This window comes from Ambystoma mexicanum, chromosome 13 (genome assembly GCF_040938575.1).
Source record: "Ambystoma mexicanum isolate Mex_15411 chromosome 13, UKY_AmexF1_1, whole genome shotgun sequence".
Lineage (NCBI taxonomy): Eukaryota > Metazoa > Chordata > Amphibia > Caudata > Ambystomatidae > Ambystoma > Ambystoma mexicanum.
In genome coordinates, this window is record NC_090938.1 from 527,321,638 (window position 1) to 527,341,126 (window position 19,489).

The 19,489-nt window shown below is 47.9% G+C and overlaps 1 protein-coding gene and 1 pseudogene across 3 annotated transcripts in view; both read right to left on the minus strand.

The window, feature by feature from the left end:
- Positions 1-19,489, minus strand: part of ACBD4 (acyl-CoA binding domain containing 4) — a 1,158,671-nt gene that overhangs the window by 738,722 nt on the left and 400,460 nt on the right. The gene's annotated exons all lie outside the window — the stretch shown is intronic.
- On the minus strand, positions 1,073-2,107 carry LOC138522117 (axin-1 pseudogene; annotated as a pseudogene).

The window sequence follows — 19,489 nt, forward strand, 5'->3', positions numbered from 1 at the left end:
GAGAAAAGGAAGAATACCTCTGAGGAGGTGCAGCTGGTAGTGGGTCTTCTTGGCAAGGTATGTGATTTGAGGAGAGAAGGAGAGAGTGGAATCAAAGATGACACCAAGGTTTTTTGCCTCACAGGAAGGCTAAAGAAGAGAGCCCAAGGAGGGCTGTCTGAGCGAGAGAGAGAAAGAAGGAACAAGGGTCCCAATGAGAAGGATGTCAGTCTTACTGGCATTAAGGCAGAGATCAGTGGAGGTGCACCAATCCTGAATCGCTGATAGACAGTCAGGAATGAGCGAGTGAGGAAAGACAGCTGAGGGGAGCCTGAAAGAGAGCTGAGAGTCATCCGCATAACACAAAGTTAGAGGAGAAGGTAGAGATCAGGTGGGCCAAAGGGGCCAAGTAGACATTGAAGAGCCAGGGTAAGAGGATAGAGCCCTGGGGAACAACACATGTGGAGAGAGAGGTGGTGGAGAGAAAGGACCCAAGTTCGACCTGGGAGGGTCGGTCCAGGAGGAAGGAGGTCAACCACTCCAGGGCCTGATCCGTGATGCCCAGTTTCTCATGGAGTCGAATGATCAGGATGGCCTGATTGACCATGTGAAAAGCATACACTCCTATATGGCTAGGGTTCGTATTTGCAATATGCCTTCTTGGTTTGCAAACAATTAAGATTTTCCAGAATAACTTTTAAAAAAGTCTTGATTCTATTAAAGACATGGAGGTGAGCATTATGCTGTTCTTTAGCTCAGAAGCAGGATTTTAACAAAGCAACTGTTCCAAAACCTTAAAACTTGCTTAGGTGCTGAAATCTAGAGTCCAATTGCTTGTAAACAAACCAAAGAACCTTGACATCTAGCTTCCTTGGACTTGGTTTCCCAGGGGTCCTTGCTAATCAGAACCATAGGCACTGAACATGTGACCCAAAACCACCAATCCTTAACGAGGTCCCTTATATGCTTGCAGCCCACTTTCTGCTTCCTCTTTGGACGCTGCGAAACTCAGGCAACGTGTAGACCCTTTTTGCACTGGCACACGTCAATCACCCTGTGCAGAGCCGCGGCCTCTCACTTCCCTCAGCTAGGCTTATCCGACGACCACACTGCTGTCTATCAGAGACATGGTGTCTGTGTCGCTGGACATGCGCTGTTCCTCGCTGTCACTGGCACTGGTGGCTGGCGCCATGGCATAGCCTGTATTGACATAATAAGGGTTACACGATTCCTTCCATCTGTGCGGACAGAATTCTCCATCTTCGCTGAATCCTCTGGAGCTGAGTGCGTGCTGCAGTGATGTTTCAAGCAGCAGCTTCTCCGTAAGCCTACTGGCGGAGGGGGTGGGGGGTGTCAACCTCAGCTGACTCTTCACCATCACAGTTGCATCTCCACTTCTAATCCTCATTGAGAGTTGGCAAATATCCTGGGGCACCTTTGTCTGTCCCAGGCCCAGAGCTCTGTTCACTATAGATTTTGGGGCTTTCACCACCAGTTCTTGTATACTCCAAATAAATATCTGACTTTGGGAAGACTGGGTAGGTGTTGGCCTCCATTCATGGACTGTATTTCTGTCTGTGCCTGGACAAACATGGCTGCATCAATTTGCTGGCGCATTACACAATCTCTGATGAAACATTTTGTGGCGGGTTTGATTTGACGAGGCACAATGCCATGGTTGTCAAGAATGTACTTCTTGTAAATAGCCTTGGACAATTTTAGCCTCTTTTCCTCGTTTGCAGCACCAGGACCCTGCTTCCTGAAACCACTGCATGCAAAAGTCCAGAAGATCTGCACAGTCCTCCTGTTTCAGAAAAGTCCTCAACAGGTTAATCCCATCCTGGAAATCTAAAAGCGAGTGCAGTGACTGAGCCCATTTTAGGTATAATGGTGTGTGGGAGGCACTTGCTTCAGACTCATACCGCAGATACAAATCTATTTTTCGTGGTGTAGCTGTAGAGGTCTAATTTTTCATGCCATCTCCTTTGCCAGAGAACTAACAGGGGTTTAGGGGTCTCCGACCACTCAAATCAAGCTCTCCCTCCTCGCCAGGAACTGGTGGACTCGGTGCATCTTCGTTAAAGCTTCCCCCTAGGTCAAAGGGGAACTTTGTCCCCTGGACACTCATTTTTACAGCGTTGGATTGATTGGTGACAAATGTTCTAACTTTAGTATTCCAAGAATCAGCATTGCAACGCAACTGCATTCATCCTGAACGTTTGTTATAGTTGCCCCCGTGGAACCGCAAACAATCTTAAAGCGGTTTGCGGATTTAATAAGCAACAAAGATGCAGCCCAGCCGTACCAGTCTCGAAGGGAGTATCTACTAGAGCATTTTCCAACACATTTTCAGAATGCCTGTGCACAGATTATATGCCAGCATCCCCACTGTAAAATACATTTTGATGCTGCTTGTGCTAAAGAAAAACATGAGGCCTGTGTCAATATATGTCTGCATTCTCATTGCAGAAAATTTTTTCATGCTGCTTGGTGCCCAAGTTCTTTCTGCCTCAGATCTCCACATCATGTGCACTGCTGAACGTCTGTCCTGCGTCCCTCTATGCCCGTCCAGTTCTGCTCCATGTCGCTCACCCCACTCACGGTTTCATCCAGTTCCCTGACATGTCACTCTTATATCCCATCTTTGCCACACTTAGCTAATCGCTGCCCCAGTCACATCTGTGCACCCCTCTTGCCAAGAGGGGTGCACAGATGTACAAATACATCCAACCCAAAAAGATTCTTAGAAATTGAGGAACAAACTTGCTTTGGATCTGTGCCTCCATTTCCAAAAATCATTTTGGGTTGGGTGTACCTCTACATCCGTGCACCCGGGTGCACAGATGTAGAAGTATACCCAAACCAAAACGATTTTTAGAAATTGAGGGACAATTGCAAAACAAGAGCCTCTTGCTTTGCATCTGTCCCTCAATTTTTAAACATCGGTTTTTACCTGGCTTTTACACGGGCCGCCAGAGAGAGACACAATATGGATGGAACAAAGGGCCATCCATACTGTGTCTCTTCTCTCCGGCCTTAGGATTTGAAAACGGGCATTGCACGTTCAGCCAGTTAATCAGGAGCATGCAAATTTTGGGGGGGGGGGGGGGGGCGCCAATGACGCTTCCTGCCTGGGATGCAATTTGGTTCCCACTTGCTCGGTCCTCTGGGGGTGTTAAGTGTAGCAGGATTACCTGCCTAGTCCAAAAAGGGGTAGCTTCCGTCTTGGGGAAAAGGGACGAGTTCCCTGGATTCGTTACAGTAGGCACCTGTGTGCATAATGGAGAGTTTGCCTACCATCAGAATTCTAGATTCTTTTACTCCTTTATGCAGCCACTGTAGAGCAGTTTTTCAGCCGGCCTTCATAATTAGTTGGGAAGGAGAGAGAGCTTACCTAATGGGCCTAAGAGTACTATAATATGAAGCACATTTAGGACATTGTTATGTATTCAGCGGTGCAGTAAAAAAAGTGAAGAAAATTCCAACACTGCCACTTTTTGGATGATAACAGAATTACTGCCATTCTTACTGCACCGTCAAATTCAGAGTTTTGGGGAAAAGCGAAGGATTCATCACCAGCAAAAAGCTGGAGGCAAATCCTCCACTTTAACCAAAAACAAATGGGTGGAATTACCGCTCACAGTTATTCAGCCAAACTCTCCCCGGAGTTCGACAGACTTCAAAAATGGGGACTTATGCTGCATTGCCACCACTTTCCCACCAGAAAATAACAAGAATAGACCTGAGAACTTCTTTGATTGTCCCTTTTTGCAGGTGGAAGCAGCTTATACCTCATGTCAATCCGCCTGTTAACAACTGCACGCGAGTGGGTATGGACTTCTCACTCATGTGCGCCAAAGGAAACTCTACAAGCACTCATGTCTACGCATTAGGGCTCTCCAGGACAGGCACATCAAGACTTTCAAGCAACCACATCACTTGCTCTGGAAATGCCCCCCTCTTCGTCACCTGTATCCCCCCAAACCTGCAGAGTTATTGGGGTTTGAAACAAGGACTCTGGTGGGTTTGGGGACACTGAAGGTGGCCCCTGAAGTAAAGTGACGGAGGAAGATATGGTGCTGCATCCAAAGCATCCAGCAGGGGAAGAGCCTTCATGGTAGCAGAGGTAACGACGCTCGTTCCAGGTATGACCACCAAAAAGGCTGTCGAGACAATCGGAGGTGCTGCTGAGGTGAAACATGTCTCATATAATGTCTGCAAAGTACCCCTGCATGACGAGGCATTGCATGATGACCTGAAATTTCACCAGAAACCTGTCCTTTGCAGGAAGTTTTTGAGGCTAGAAAGGCAGGGACCAGTAGAACTGACAGGCTGGAACCTAAGAGGATCCTCTGATCCACAATAGCCACAAGTCCGGGAACAACAAAGGGGAGGACGTGGACAAGAGGCCATCTGTTGGCGGAAGAGACATTCTCATTGGGGTTGACCATGTACCCTTGGGGCAAAAGGGGCCAAGCCCTGATGCTAAATAGGCATTGAGGAAAGGAACCAAGGCTCAGGAACCTCTAGTGTCAGAGGCAACCTCCTTGAGGTGGCCGCTACCTCCTGACCTTTGGAGCCATCTGCCATTTTGTCAAGGCTTTTGGTGTGCTTGTGAGCCTTGTGGGTAACCGCTGTCTTGCTGGTAAAATGGTCCATGGCAAGCTCTTTGTAGGAGCCAGTTGACTGAGCCCTTTTCCATGCAGCCCTCTTGGAAGCATCCTTGGGTATCTGCCTGGAATTAGTCCTAGACCGGGGATCTTTCGGTCTCTGCCTGAACAGGGAATGTCAGAAGAGCCTCTGGCAGGCAAAGGATTGCCGAGACTCTTCCAGGTGCGGGGATCCCAATAAAGGAATCTCTGGACCAGGGTGCCATAAAGGGTGGTACTGCCACTTGCCACTTCTTTGTCTACAGGAAGTCCTGAACATGTAACATGGAGGCCTAAAAGAAGACCTCTTCCCAGGATTGAAGATAATCAGAGGAGTCGCAGCACCAGCAGAGGTCCCACCAGTGCTCCAGTCCCAAGCAGTCCAGACAGAGTCAATGGGAATCCGCAACTGGTACCCGTTTCTGGCAGCACGTGCAGGCCGCAAAACCAGTTTTACAAGGCATAGGTTTTGTAAACCAAAGCACTGCTGGGAGCCGGACGAAGACACAGACAAACAGATTAAAAGAAGAAAAAAAGAATATGGGAAGAAAAAAGAGAAGCATAGCACCAAAACTCTGTCCAATCGGGCACAGGGAAAAAGACTGGCAGGGCAAGACTTGGGGTAGTGCCCGGAGCAGCGGGGTCATGTGCGTGTATACGCGAACAATCAACATTAAGGGATTTTTGATACCCACAGAAAAAAAGTCTGGTCCACAAGTCTGGAGAAAGGGGGGATTGATGTAGGAGCAAGAACAAGGAATAAAAAGAAAAACAATATACTGACCACAAAGCTTCTGTCAACCATGACAAAGCAGCCAAGCAGCCCCAGAAGGCTTGGCGGTAGTAGCCCAAAGGGGTGATCAGTGCAGAACTGTTTAGGGTTTCAGAGAATATTCCAAAAGGGAAGAGATCAGAGAGCCATTATTGCAACCATGCAAAAAAACGCACATCATAAAGGTGCTCTTTCCTTCCACTTATGCCTCCTGAGACAGATGGAAAAACTGACACCTTCTAGCTAAAGGAACAAAGAGAGCGAGTAAGGTGTAGAATAGTTCTCTTTACACAGGAATTGAAACAATTTTCACAGTACTCATCGATCATTTCAGCCGTGTTGAAGGGTTTCAAATCCCAATAACCACTCCACAAACATTTTTCCATCCATTTCTCCCCACTCCTCTCTCCAGCTTTCTACTTCTCTCCAGTCTTACTTCTCCTCTCTCTCTCTCCTCTCCAACTCCTCTACTCCAAGGTCTGCTCCTCTCCGCTTTCACATCCTCCGCTCCACACTCTTCTTTCCACCACCTCTTCTATATTCTCAGTCCTGTTTACCTCCCTCACTCCTCTAGCTTTGTATCTCTTCACCTCCTCAGCTCCCTCTCTTCTACACCTATTCTGCTCTTCTTCTCACATCTCCACCTCGTCGTAGCTCTTCCATGCTCTACCCTGCACCCACCACTCCACATGCCGACTCCCAACCTGCACATCATTTAACTGTACCACTTATATAGAACTCGGAGGCTGAGGCCGGGCCATGCACCTGGATGATCAGCATCAGGTGTGTAAAAAGTGCAAGTGTGTCTACTGACTGGGTAGGAACTGTGCAAACTAATAATTCCCCAGGTGGCCTGGATTGCAGAGTGACTGCTCTGTAGCTCCTCTTGCCAAGGTTGCGAAGTGTACATCCTCCATATTGGCAGTAATGAGACAGCTACCTTCACTCTGGCAAACCTGTCCAAAGGTGGTTCTATGTGAAAATGTCCCAAGTAAAATGTAGTCACATGAAAATATAGCCAGCAAAAAGTTATTTACAAATGTAGTATTCAATACAATCAATGCAAAGTGTGAAAATGTTCACACTAATACGGTCGCTAAAAAACTTATTTTTTAATACACAAAAATACCAGACTATAACCCTAATAATGAACCAAACCTTTACTTAAACCTCCACATTGACCCTAACTCTGTTCCTAAACGTTCCATTAACTCCAATTACTGCCCTGAACTCTTACAGAACACTAACCCTTCAGCGCACGAAAGCATTTTAATGTCATGTTAATCAATACAAATTCAATGGAAAATTAACTTTGAACCTATCCCCAACCCCATCACCAGCTCGCCACCAATGACATAAATCAAACACTTGCACTAATTCTAACCTTAGCCTTACCCTAAATGCAGCTCAAACACTTCCCCTACTGCTTACTTTGTTCTAACAACTAGGTTTATCCTAACCTCTAGCCTACGCTAACATCACCATCCCTCCCCAACTTCCCTATCCCTTTTTAATAACACTTACCCAAACCCTAGCCTTACCATAACTGCTACGCTAACACTTACCCAGACACTTAATCAACCCAAATTACTAACAAAGCCCTATCACCACCAGCCCTGCAGTAAGCACTGTAACCCTTACTCTTACCCTAATTCTAACCAGAACATTCCCTCTAACCCTAAATGCTATCCTATCTATCCATGCCCTAAACCAGGCGTTCACAAGCCTACAAAACCCTCCTTAACCCTAACAATGACTCTAGCTGCACTACATTTTTGGCTTTGTTTCAGCTGCATTTTTTGACTTTTTGCTTGACATCTTTTTCACGGCAGAGGTATTTTGACCACAACTTTTTCAAAGAGTATATTTTTGCTGGCAACATTTTCACTGGATACCCCGAAGGCCACCAATCAGCTTAATTCTCCTACACATAACACTATGGTTGAGATGGGGGGCGGTGTCTGCGAGGAGGATGGGAGATGGGAAGAGCTGTGTTTGCTGAAAGCAGAGCAGCAGAAACTGCCAGAGAGGGAGACCCAGACAGTGAGAGACCCGAAGAGGTACCCAACATGCCAAAGAGAAGAACTGCTGTGCCGTGCAGCACAGAAGGAGGAAGCTGAAGCTGCCAATAGTAATCAGTGAGCGTCAGAAGAGATACAGGGCACAGGGGCACTTCGTAGCGTTTATCGCTCACGCAATTAAGGAGAGTCCGAGAGACAAGTGAAATAAGGAGGGGGAGGCAAAGAGTTAAATTAATACCTAAAGAAACCCCTTAATTCACAAAAAAAAGGCACAATTCTCCATTTATGAGATGTCAACTTGGGGAAACCTGTAACCCACATTGCCAACAGCGCAGAGACTATAACAAAGAGACAAAAGGGCAACATGGGTGCTATTCTCCATTCCTGAGACACCAGTTTGGGGAAATCTGTAACCCATATTGCCACTAAGAAGAGATCAACTGTATGAAGAATCATGCAGATCCCTCACTGAAACCCTGCCTAAAGTATATTCACAGGTGGCCACGGGAAGGCAGACGCTTCCTGATCCCCAACCCTGGGGGTGGTGTACTGCGGGAGGATCACCTGGGTGGAGACAAGGACAGGGTAGTGGGTAGAATCTGTGGCATGAGACATTATTTTTCCTCTAACATGGAGACTCTTACCATTGTACCAGAAGAGTTTATGGCTTACTCTCATTTTAATGTCTCTCAAGCTCCTATGGAATCTAAGATGGTATACCCCAAGGTTGTAACATCAAAGCATATTATACCAAAGAAATAATTATTTTGGTTCCTAAAATCAAATGGCATTGTCAATACCAAACGTACACTACAAGGAATGGCGGAAATGTTGTCTTCTCCAAATCATTTTCCTCTAGCAAAGTTAAAACCTACAGCCCCTCTGACATTATTACTAAGGGAATTAAATCTACCCTTAAAAATACTCAAGACTACACACACATGCATCTGGTGACTGTCGGGGAATGGCTGTGGGTCCCACAATATAAGATAACACGTAGGATTCGGGTACACCCGATTCTGGGGATAGACTGGTATGTTTGGAAGAAGTGTGCGGAAATGGTAGGGGTCATGATATGGGCATCACCGCTGGGGCAGATCAGGGTACCGGGAGTGAGAGATGCCATAGAAAACCCTGAAAGATTCCAACCCTGGTTTGAGGTGGGACGGAAGAGGGTCGGACAGCTTTGGAGGAAGGCGAGATTCATTACCATTCAAGAACTCGAAGAGGCGTTCAGCATTGTTAGACTCCCAGTCTTTCTCTATCTCCAACTCAAGTGGGCACTGACAAGGGAGGGTTGGAGGGAACAGATCCAGAGAGACCTCAACTCGTTCGAACGGCTCCTTGATACCAGGACAGAGGGGAAGAAGCTGATCTCGGCCATGTACAGAACCCTAGTGGAATCAGGCAAGGGGTCCACGGACAAGCTAAGGGATAGATGGGAGAGAGAAATGGGTGGGGCGAGGGGGGATTGGACCAACATCTCTAGGATAAACTATGCAGGGGTGTCTCCCGGACCTCAAAATAATGCCAATATAAACTCCATGCAATCAAGCTCCTACACAGGTGGTTTCCAGGATGTACCAGAATGTCAGCCCCTTCTGCTGGCGTAAATGTGGGATGAGGGTAGATTACTGGCACATGTGGTGGGGATGTCCTAGGATTCAGGTTTTCTGGGACGGAATCCTGGGATGGATCAAGGAGCTTGATGGCATCCCCAGAGTGAAGGCCCCTTTGTTGGTCTTGTTTGGATTAGAAGAGGTTGAGGGGGAATGCTCTAGACTCTCCCCGATGGCAGCGGACCTACTACTGGCAGCCAGGGCATGTCTGACTACCTGATGGAAAAATGCACACAACCCAAGCAAAAAGGAATGGATCAGTGTGGTTAAAAGTATGTATGCGATGGAACGAATAACAGCAGGGCTCCACGGGGTTGGAGGATCCTCTGAACTACAATGGGTTGAGTTTGTTAACAAATAGGTGTCACCCTAGGTAGACTAAGTCAATATACCTCTGGAGAATTTAACTGAGAGTGCCGGGAGCACCATAGAGAAAATACCACGCTCAAGGGTGAACACAAATGGGTAAAAGGGATAAAAGGACTGCCCGAAAGGGTCCAGAATCTCACTGGACTCCACTGCAAGTGGACACTGCCGCTGTAGGACATGCCAATTAGACTAGATGGCAAAGAGCCATAGTTTGGGGTGGGTATCGGTGGGGGTAGGAGGGATAGGAGCAGAGCTAATGCTCAAGGTTCAATGGTTATTTTTGTCAGCGGTAGCCCGAAGACGGATTCGGGCTCCCTAATAGGTGTTAGTGGCTTTGTAAAATTAATCTCCTTACGTCTGTTGCCTCAATGGAGTCTGTTTGGTTGTACTGCTCTTAAAAAATGTTAATAAAGTCTAATTGAAAAATGTTTTTAAAAAATCCTCAAGACGTAGAAAAACATGACTTAAGTAAACTACATGTCCCAGAATCGTATAGCGACTGAGACGAAGAATTGGGCTAAAGAAGCATGTAGATGTAGTAGTCAGGCAATTAAGCCTAACAGCCTTTGCAAGGGTCCGGCAATTGAAATGAATGGCTCACACCTGAAGCCAATTGCAAACCTGAGAGGAACAAAAGGTATGCAGCAGGAGAGGGGAGAAGGAAGGAGCTGGAGCAGAAGTTGGAAGGCTGGCAGAAGTAGCAGTAGTAGAAGAGCACAAGGCTAGCAATTCACGAGGAAGCGTGATCACAGAAAGGATGCTGGAGCGTGGAGACAACAGATTTCACCTGCAAGTTCTGAGAGGGTCCTGTGGTCTCAAAACCTGCATTGGCATGACCGCACTCAGGAAGAAGTTTCCCCAGGTGCGCTGTGTGGCTGTGATTGCAGAGCCATGACCCCGGTGAAGCCTGAGGCCCGTAGCAGAAGGCAAGCCGAGGAACTGAGGAGTAAAGGAGACTCCCAATTGGTGTGGGTTCTGTGCTGCAGAAGGGTGTGGGTCCCAGGAGTGCCTGAGGCAATAGTAGCAGTAGAAGAAGTCAGGAATGTGAAGCAGCCCGCAACTGCAGTGTTCCTGGAGCCGGTGAGTGAAGCCCCGCGTTAAGGTTCACTCAGCAAGCCTTGCCGGTAACTGTTACCAGCTCAGAGGTAACATGCGTAGGTTCAAAAGTGAGTATAACTTTTCTTCGTTGTGGAAATTCCTTTTAATATTGGAAATTTAGCACGCACACTATTAGTGAGAGCAATAGTGTTCACATAAGAAGAAAAGCCTATTATTTCCATTGTTGAACAATTAACTGTTGCCGGAGTGGTCGCATGTATCTCATTAAAGGGGAACGACTGTTAAAAAACATTCCGAAAAACTAACGTTGACTTTCACAAATGTAACAATTGAGTGCAGCATCAAAGGAAGGTCACGTGTGGCCAATTTCATTTCCCTAAAGGAGTCTGAAAACGTCTCCACGATATTGAATAGAATTACAACCTCTGGTATCTCTTTAAGGTTAAAGATGAATCATAAAGAATGGTCGTGTGTGCTTAAATCTGTTTTTCCTTTGAAGACTTAATCTTGTAGTACTCAGAACATTAATTCTTTAAATCCAGAAGTTGTTGTACTGACTAGGAGAACGAGCAATACCCAAGCCAAGAGGAGAACCCTTTCCATAGTGAAACCGAGGTCGTTAAAAGTCCAATGTCCGCTAATACAAGTGTGGCATTATTCAGGCCGGTTACTGGAACCAACAAGGTGTACACAAAGCCATTCAAGGAGAGCTGGGTCTTGTAAAAGAGTCATGCAGAAGAAAATAATCTGTAATGCTGAAGACTGCTGAAGTTGAGAGAAAGTTAGTCTGGGAGCAGAGGCAGGTTATACTTGTGGCAGACAGAAGAGGCAAAGAGACTGCCCTGTTTTTGAAGTATAGGAAAGAAGAGTGCCTTGCCTACCTGTAGAAGTCGAAGTGTCTTGTCTTTATATGCCTAATAATTCTGAAGTGTAAACTTGTAGAAGCAGAAGTACCCAAACTGTGGCGGTGTATAACCTGTCAGTGGATGTCACATTGAAGTTGGTTGAAGTAGTAGCATACTGTGGAACAAATAAGACTGATTCCACAGTAACAGTAGTACAAGGGTGGTTGTCAAGAGGAAAGCAACAACTCAAAGAGGAGCATCCTGACAATTATACCAAATGTACTGCAGAGGTCTTAATCAATTGTAAAGTCGTCAAAGAAGAAGTTGATATCCTAATCTTTAAACTGTGGCAATTGATTTTGGAAGGAAGACATCCAGGATTACCATCAGTGCTATTTTCTTGGCTGAAATTGGAAGGGGATCCTTTCAACGGAAAGCTGAAGATGTGTTACCAGTGGATATTTGTTTAATGAACTTTGGTGTTGATCCCAAACTCATACGAAGTGGTTCAAGACTTTTCCTTTTGACATTTGGAGAACTAAACCCTGGGGAAGAGATTTACCCAGGGCAGGTGAAGGTCATCCAAAATACTGGTTGAATATTGTACATTCTTTTATGTTGCTTATGATTTACTTTGAATGTTTAGTTGTTTAGAGTGAGGGCCAGGTTGTTCATGTTAGGAGTAATTAGACCAGGTAGAGAATTCCCTGATAGATCTTCTTTAATAAAATGTCTAATCTTGAGAAAAACACAAGCAGTTGTCCACCTCTCTTTACTGACCCCTCACATGTAGTAGGAGTTTTCTTCCTGGCTGGAGAGTGAGTCGGGAAAGGGACCAATTGTAGTCCTGGCAGGCAAGTATACCAGGAAAGAAACAGTTGATTTTAAGAAATGTGGCTGTGGTAGAAAGGTGTTGTGGAAAGACATTGGTGACCTTATCATGCTGACAAACTGTTGCATCACCATTGTTGTGCTATCTTGACCTCAGTATTCCATTGAAACAATAGTTGTGATACTAATATTTGCCTTCCATCCTGAGAAGACATTGGGCCTCATTACGAGTCTGGCGGTAACCCTGCCGGTGCTACCGACGGGTTGCCCCCAGACTCGTAAAATGTAAGTCCCCATTCCCATAGATTGCCATGGCACTCTATGGGAGTGGGGACTCGGAAGCACCGGGACTGTTGCTAACAGTGCCGGCGCTTCCATAACCGGTCTGTCTACCGTGGCCGCTGCGCCCGGCAGGGTCAGCCTTGTCGGGCACAGCAGCTCCGGCAGACAGACTCCTAGTTTGCCGTTCCAGAAGAACAAGTTACTTTCTTACCTGGTAACGTTCTTTCGATGGGATGGTCCGACGACGTATTCCATATCTATGACAGGTAATGTCCACAGCTGTGCTGCTTCGGAAAATCTTCGGCGTCTACGTCCTGCGTCAATGACGTCGATGCACCGTCCCCCGAGGACCGCCTCCGACGGCCGACGTCACCCGATGTGATAAGTAGGACGCACGATGCCCATAACCTCAGTTGTAGTTTTTTCCCCCCAGAACGTGTGCCATCAGTTTTCTGCCAGTCAGACACACAAGCAAATTAACAAGGGGGGTCCTGGGAGTCTCTCTGCCAGACATTAGTCCTGGTTGCGAGAGACTTACCCAGAGTCTTTAGCTCACTATCTTTCACAGAGAAGAAATATCCTAAACATATCAGTCTTTGTCCTGCCCTGGGGCAGTCCAGCACCGAAATGCTAGGCAATTCTCCTCTGAACAAAAGTACCAACAGCATCCCCAGACACGTGTTTCGGTCTGGTTGGACCTCATCAGTAGGGAGGAGCTGTGCCGCTCTAAGAATAGTGAGCAAGGGGTCCACGTCTGGATTCCCCTAGTAACTTAGGGTGAGACCCAAAGTTACTTGCATATGCAAATTAACAAGGGGGGTCCTGGGAGTCTCTCAGACACACAATGCCTTGCGGAACACAAGCTGCAATCGCAAAAGAAATTCTGCAGCGGGGAAGGTAGGGAGGGAGCGATATGGAATACGTCCAGGTAAGAAAGTAACTTGTTCTTCGAGGGGATTGGGTCCTCCGACGTATTCCATATCTATGACAGACTCCCAAAGCAGTACCAAGCAAGGAGGTGGGTGTTAGGCAGAAACCTGTGCAGTTCCCTCTGGGACCACTGCAAAAGATTTAAGACTACATGTGTTTGGCAGTAAACCCACTTGGTAGCAGTCTGTACCACACAGATTGACTTGGTAGCTGTGGCTGAGCAGTCAGACTTCCCTCAAGAAGAGTTAGGCAGTATACAGAGTATTTACAATAGGTCAAGAGAACACAGTAGAACAAGTAAACACTGACCAGGGTTTGGTGTAAAAGAGATATAATTATTTATTTAAAACCACATCTAGAAAAACACACAGGCACTAATAGTAAGCAATTCAAAAACACGGTCACTAAAAGATATACACTCCCTTAGAGGAATATTAGACAAGTCTTAAGTAAAGCCCCACTTATTGTCAGACAGCGGTGAGCGCTTAACGCAGATGGCACTCTAATAATTCGTTTTATAAGGGAGACAAAAGCAGAGAATAAATTGAAACAGATCCCAACACTTTTTCAAGAGCACCACAAGAGAGGAAGGCAAAGTAAAACCGTGAAGTTAGAGTTCCATAGGCCGGATCCACTTTAAGAGGATCAAACGAAATGTGTCCAAGGTCACACGATTGCAGTGCACAAGAGTCTTGCAAAGGTTCAAAAAAAGAGTTGGACCAAAAGAAAGGGACCAGTTAGAAGGTCAAGGCGGCCAGCCCAGTCCAAAAGTTTAAGGGATTATTAATACCTTGTAGCAATCTTTAGAAAGGGAGGTCTGGCGGACACGGTACCTTAAAGTGGTGAGAATACTCCAGCGGGGGCAGTTGTGTTCCTGGCAGCGGATGCAAGTCGGTGCTTCGTCCGGGGGAAGAGAGGATCTCGTTGGGGAGGAAGACAGGAGTCCGTTGCACTGCCAGGGAAGAAACCAGCCGCGGAGTTTCTCAGGTACAAGGAGCGGTCCGTTGATTCGCGGTTCAGTGGTGAGTGGCTATCCGGCCGCCGGGGTGCTTGGCACGGGCAGTTCGACCACAAACCGGTCTGGGGTGCGAAGAAAGAAGGTAAACTGGTTGTGCCCACCAGTCAGGGGAAGAAGCCTCTCCAGTCGGGAGATCTTCTCTGTCGTCGGGAAGTGGTGAGTTGGATACGCAGGGCTCGACCGATGGTGTCGTCGTGGTAGGTCGGCTCAGCTTCTCCCTCATCAGATTCTCAGGTCCTGTGGCGACTTCTGAAGTTCCAGTCCCCAAAGCCCTGCTTTTATGCAGCACACCCCAATTCACTCAGCCTAGCTGTCAATCAAACATGCTAAGTGGTGAGCCGGCCGGCTCACCACTTGGCCCAATCACACAAGAGTGCAACTTGAGTTACCAAGGTAACTCAGTCCAGGGTGTCTAAACCCCCTCCCACACCCCCTGTGGTACCCAGACAGAGTGGTACCACTTTTGGAGGCTTCTGTGGAGAAGCCTGCCAAAAAGTGAAACAAAGGGCTCGACTTGGGTTGGAGTCACAGAAGAGAACGCAAACGCCATTTTAGAATCGAGTCCTGGCAAAAAATACCAACCGGCAAATTAATATTAATTAAATAAACCGGCGGTATCTTCGAGGCTATGAGAATTAAATAATTAAAGTTGGTAGCCTCGAACAATGGGAAAATCCCATAGGGATATATGCGCGGTCGAATATAAAAAGTAGTATCCACTGCCACCAGCCAAAACTTGATCAGGGGGGACGGAGACGTGCCCCCTCGACTAACAGACCCCGGGGCAATCGAATTGTCCCGACCAGTACGTCCACAATATGATGGTTTGTACTGGTTTCTGTTAATAATTTTGGACTAGTAAAGCCAATTGTGACTTTACATCCCCTGGGAGACAGCAGTCAGTCCCAGGGTATGTAGTCTATGGTGGGGTGTCACTATGACACCCCTGTGTTACTGCACGGTGGGTGCTGTGTAACACTCATAGTAAAAACACATGAGACCCTATGGAGTAAAGGACCCCATAGCCCATAAAACACATTAACAGTCAAAGGAACACCATAAATCATGCCCAAGATTGGGAGAAAAAGAGTCTCACTCTTGGCAGGAGAAAAAAAAACAAACTCCAGAAATCCAGCAAAGCTGCTGGGGGACTCACTAGGTTAGGAAATTCAGCCTAAAGAGAGAATTCTCCCTAACAGTGGGAAAAGAATTTAGAACACAAATTTAGCATGCCCAATCAAATTGCGGAATAAAGGACTGCCTTGCCAAAGGCCAGATCCTGCCCTCTGATGGAATCGAGGGAGTAGTGACGTACAAAAGTATGTACTGAAGCCCAGGTGGCTGCATCACAGATGTGACTAATAGGAACACCCCTCTGCAGGGCAGTAGACGCAGCCACTCCCCTGGTAGAATGGGCCCGCAAGCCAGCCAGAGGGTCCTTACCCGCCAAGCGGTAACACTCGGAGATAGCTAAAATAATCCGACGAGACAAAGTCTGTTTCGTCACAGCTTGTCCCAAACTCTTTCCAGCGTAACCAATGAAAAGTTGATCGTCCACTCTGACCCAGGAAATGCGCGAAATATAAAAGCTCAACGCTCTCCTAGGATCAAGCCTATGGCGCCTCTCCCCTTCCATACCAGGATGTGGAGGAGGATAGAACGCCGGAAGAACAACCTTCTGGCTCAAAAGAAATTCCGAAACCACCTTCGGAAGAAAGGAAGGACAAACTCTAAGGACAACCATGTCCTTATGAAACACAGTGAAAGGTGGCTTAAAGGGATAGTCCAGCAAAAAAATGTATTTAAAAAATAGATAGGCAACATTAAAAAAAAAATACAATCAATTTTTTTTTTAAACTTCCTATGTAAAGTTTTGAGCTATTCAAGCTCAAAATTCACAAAAGCAAGCACATGGGCTCATCCATTTTGTGAAATGGATGCCCGCCTGTGCTGGCTTTTGCTTTTGCGGCACTAATGAAGGAAAAGCCAGCCAGCTGTAGTAAACAAAAGCTACCGCTGGGTGGCTTTTCCTTCATTGGTGCTGTACGCGGAGGACGGGGACCGGAGACCAGAGCAGGAAAGCTGCAGCTGAATCTCGGTAAGTGCTATTTATTTATTTTTTAAAATAAGCACTAGCTGCGTTTTTTTTTCTAAGTTGGAGGAGCCCGGAAAACTAAGAAATAAAACTGCAGCTTTAAAAACATTGTATTTATGTTTGCGGTCACTTTTGAAGCGACCGCAAACATAAATACAACGTTGTGTTTGAAAACGCTGCGGTTTTTATTTCCACGTTTCTCAGGCTCCTCCGGCTCGGAAAGTGCCTGTAACTCACTCACTCTGCGAGCGGAAGTAACCGCAACCAAAAACACAGTCTTTAGAGTTAACAGTCTCAAAGTGCAAGAATGCAAAGGCTCAAACGGAGCACCCATAAGAAACTTAACAACAAGGTTCAAATCCCAACCGGACACCAGAAAAGGTGACGGAGGAAACACATTAGTGAGCCCTTTCAAAAACTGAGAAATTAAAGGAATCTTAAAATAGGAACATTCTTCAGACGAGCGCTTAAAGATGGACAGCGCCGCCAGGTAACCTTTAATGGTTCCCACTTGCAAGCTCCTGTGGGCCAAGGAAAGCAAAAAAGACAGAACCATGGGAATGTCACACTCAAAAGGATCCACATTCTTAACTCTGCACCAGTCGCAGAACTTTCTCCAACGGCAACGGTACAGAGACTTTGTTGCCGGCCGCCTGGCCGAGAGCAACACCTCCATCACGTCTTCAGGGAGGTCCCAATCCTTATACCTCAACCTTTCAGAAGCCAAGCGTGAAGGTTGAGGGATCTGACCTCTGGATGGAGAACCTGACCCCCCTCCCGTGAGAACAGATCGTCTCGGTAGGTAAGACGACGTGGAGGGCAGATGGACAAGTCGAGAAGGTCCGGGTACCACGTCCTCCGGGCCCACGCCGGAGCAATGAGGATCATCCGGGAACCGAACCTCCGTAACCCCTGCAGTACTTGTGGGATGACGGGGACTGGAGGAAACGCGTACAGCAGTGGGAATGACCACTCCACCACGAACGCGTCTCCTAAGGCTCCTTTTGGAGGAAATTCCCGCGAGCAGAACCTTTCACACTTCCGGTTGACACTGGAGGCGAAGAGATCCACTTGAGGGGTCCCCCAAAGGGCGAAGATCTCCAGGAGAATCTCCTGAGCCACCTCCCACTCGTGAGAGATCGTGCTCTGCCTGCTCAGAGCGTCTGCCGTCACGTTGTCGTCTCCGGCCAGATGAACAGCCGAGATCGAAACTTCCTGCTGGATGGCCCAGAACTCGAGCTGCATCGCCTCCCTGCACAGAGGAAGTGACCATGCCCCCCCTTTTTGTTGAGGTAGTGCATGGCCACCGTGTTGTCCGTTAGAATCAGGACACTCTTTCCTCGCACAGTCGGCAGAAAAGCCTTCAGGGCAAGCCTGACGGCCCTCAGCTCCAATAGACTGATATGGAGTCTGGACTCTGACGGAGACCAACGACCGCTGACTGTCAACTCGTTGGCATGAGCTCCCCATCCCGTGAGGGATGCGTCCGTCACGATCGTCACCTCCGGCCAGGGCAGCCAAAATGGGGCCCCCTTCATCAGATTGCCTTCGACGGCCCACCACAGAAGGTCCTGGCCAACCGAGGGCGGCACCTGAACAGGGTCCGACAGCCTGCCGGAGGACTGAGACCACTGGAGCTTCAATGCCCACTGCAAAGATCTCATCCGCAGACGAGCCTCTGGCACCAGAAGAATGCAGGATGCCATGAGGCCGAGCAGTCTCAAGAACTCGGACGCTGGGAGATTCTGGGCAAGTTGAAACTTGTGCACCATATGCTGAATGTGAAGAGCCCTCACCAGGGGAGGAAAACACTGCCCTAGGGATGTGTCGAGCACTGCTCCGATGTACTGGAGCCGCTGTGTTGGTGTCAAATGGGACTTCTCTAAATTGAGGGAGAAGCCCAGCTTGTGAAGAGAGTGGCAGGTGACGGACAGATGATCCAGGACCTGCTCGGGAGCGCTCCCCCTGATCAACCAATCGTCCAGATAGGGGTGACGTGAATCCCCCTTTCCTGAGATGCGCTGCCATTACCACCATGAGCTTGGTGAAAACCCTCGGGGCGGAGGTCAATCCGAACGGCAGGACCCAAAACTGAAAGTGCGAGTCGCCAACCGCGAACCTCAGGTACTTCTTGTGCTTGGGATGGATCGGCACATGGAAGTAGGCGTCCTTGTGGTCGAGCAACACCAACCAATCCTGAAGTTGAAGGGCCTGGAGGACTTGAGAGAGAGTAACCATCTTGAACTTGTCCTTCCTGAGGAGTTTGTTCAAACCGCGCAAGTCCATGATGGGTCTCAATCCCCCGTGTTTCTTCGAAATAAAAAAATAAGGGGAATACCATCCCTTGTTCCTCTCTGCTACAGGCGCCAGTGCTATGGCGCCTTACTCCAGCAGGGCTTGAATTTCCTGTGCAGGGAGTGGATCCGGACTCTTCAAAGAGAGGTTCCCAGGTAGATTGTCGTGAGGCCTCTGCCGAAAGGGAAGACAGTAGCCGTGGGTTATGATCTCCAGAACCCACACATCTGAAGTAATGGCACGCCACTCTACAAGATGCTGCGCCAGCCTTCCCCCAACCGGCGAACCATGGGACCTGGCCTCATGACTGAGTGGTAGTGGCTGCGGCGTTGCCTGAGGGCAAAGAAGCAACTGCCCGAGCGGCCTTGGCACCTCGAGTACCCTGTTTTCCACCTCTTGCACTCTTACGGTGGCCTCTGACTGCTAGCTCCTCTCGCTTTACTGAAGGATGAGTAACAGTGAAAGGAACCTACCCTCCATTGTTGTCCCCTAGGACAAAAAGGCGAGGTTGTCGAACTGCAGCGCCCAACGACTACGCTGCAGCTTTGGAGGTCTGCAACCTCTCAAGGCTCTCGTCAGCCTTGCTGCCAAAAAGATGTTCACCGTCAAAGGGCATGTTGAGGAGCCGGGACTGCACATCAGGAGCAAACCCAGACTTCCGCAACCACTCAAACCTGCGTATTACGGTGCTCACCGCCATGGACCGGCTGACACAATCTGCCATG